General features: G+C 47.4%; 1 pseudogene; it reads right to left on the bottom strand.

Moving 5' to 3' along the window:
• Positions 1-420: 420 nt before the first annotated feature.
• On the bottom strand, positions 421-1,339 carry LOC112674780 (developmental pluripotency-associated protein 4-like; annotated as a pseudogene).
• Between the last annotated feature and the right edge of the window lie 350 nt (positions 1,340-1,689).

Genomic DNA, 1,689 nt, shown 5'->3' with positions numbered 1-1,689 from the left:
AATCCAACGTGGAAGCACACCTGTACTTTCCACTCCACCCCCCACCCCCAAACCCTCTGCCAGGCGAGGCTCAGGTTCTCACTTTAAAAGAAGTTAAGGTCACTTCTATTTCAGAAGGGTAAACGTTTGGTAGTATGAATGACTTTTTCTTCTTATTAAGTAGAATGAATGGCAATTTCTGAAATGCTCTTCCAACTTAAAATCTAAGAGCTCCTGCATCTCAACCCATGAAGCCACAGGCCCCATGGAGGTTGGAGGGTAACATCTGCAATGCACTAGCCTGTGCCCCTGTAAGCAGGAAGCATGCAGGGTGTGAGCAGCCTATAATCCGGCCATCAGTGTCACGACGGAGTTGATTGTAGTTCCCTTTGTACCATTGATTATAATCACAGCTGTGTCCCTTTTCCTGCTATCGAAAGCTCATTGGAGGCTTTTCATTAACACCTTATTCCTGCGAACACATTTGGGGCACAGCATATTATCCTCCAGCTGTGGGGGTGGAAAGTTACAAGCGGGGAGCAAGAAGAGGGCGCATACTCTCCCCGGCTTTTCAGGCACCCAAGCTTATCCTGCATGAAATTGCAGGTGAACCCAACCTTCTGTGCCTGCAGGCATACTTCTCCCATGGACCACACACCACTTGGCACCATGGGCCTCCTGTGGGGATGCCACTGTCTCCATCTTCCCAGCCCTGGCTGCAATTCTGGACCAGGAGGCAAACACGGAATCTGGGGCCGAAGTGGTCACAACAACAGTATTGACCCCCTCCAGGAGAGCATCAGACTCCTCGGGGGGTGGTGGGGGGGGCAGCCACTTCAGGAGGGTAGGTTCCATCAGAAGGTATCTTTGTTCCAGGACTTTCTAGAGACATTTCCCCCTTGTCCATCATCAACCTTCTTTGTGTCTGGGTGAGAATCTTGGCCTCCTCTGCGGTGACAGGAATGTTCTTCTTTTGATCTGGGTAAGCATATTCGCAGATTCGCTTATATGCATCTAATTTCTGGCCTTTGGTGCTCAGCTTGAGTTCTTGGCACCAGGCCCGCAGGATGTCTCGGTGAAACAAGTTGGCTGGTGGCAGTTTCGAAGGTAATGGAGGAACTGGGATTTTCTTCCGAATTCTTACTCTTGTACTCTCTTGTGCTGTCTTTTCTGAACAGGAAGCTTTGCCTTCTTTCATAGATCTCTTCCGTTTGGTCCCACTTGCTGAGGTTCCTGGTAACTTTGGTTCACCATACACCTGCTGTTTCTCTTTGGCGTCTTCCGATACAGGTTGGGATTGGCCAGCCAGATAGTCTTCCCCCCACTTCGTGGAGCTCTTTTTGCCTTTTGCTTTCTCCATATCCAAAGAGAAGTCAAGGTTGACAAAAAGTCTTACTCCTGAAATGGGTCAGAATTCTGTTACAAAGACTAGCAGAGACAGGGGGATGTAACGTGGTGGTTGAACCCTCCAGTTTATTTATTCATATTTGAGGCACCAGCTTCTTAATTACCCTCCAGCCATATGTTATGCTCCTAACTAATGGCTGCATCTGTAGAAGAAAACAAACACTTTCCCACAATGTGATAACATTAAATCCTTCTTGTTTTATAAGCAATCAATTGTACGTCCTGGAACTAATTCACACTGATCACAATTTTGTTTTTGTCTAGCCTATGTTCTGCCTAAAACATGTGACCAGGTGATAAGTT

The sequence above is a fragment of the Canis lupus genome, chromosome 14 (assembly GCF_003254725.2).
Source record: "Canis lupus dingo isolate Sandy chromosome 14, ASM325472v2, whole genome shotgun sequence".
Taxonomy (NCBI): Eukaryota; Metazoa; Chordata; class Mammalia; order Carnivora; family Canidae; genus Canis; species Canis lupus.
Note: the sequence above shows the minus strand (reverse complement) of the source record. Positions and strands in the feature narration are given on the sequence as shown.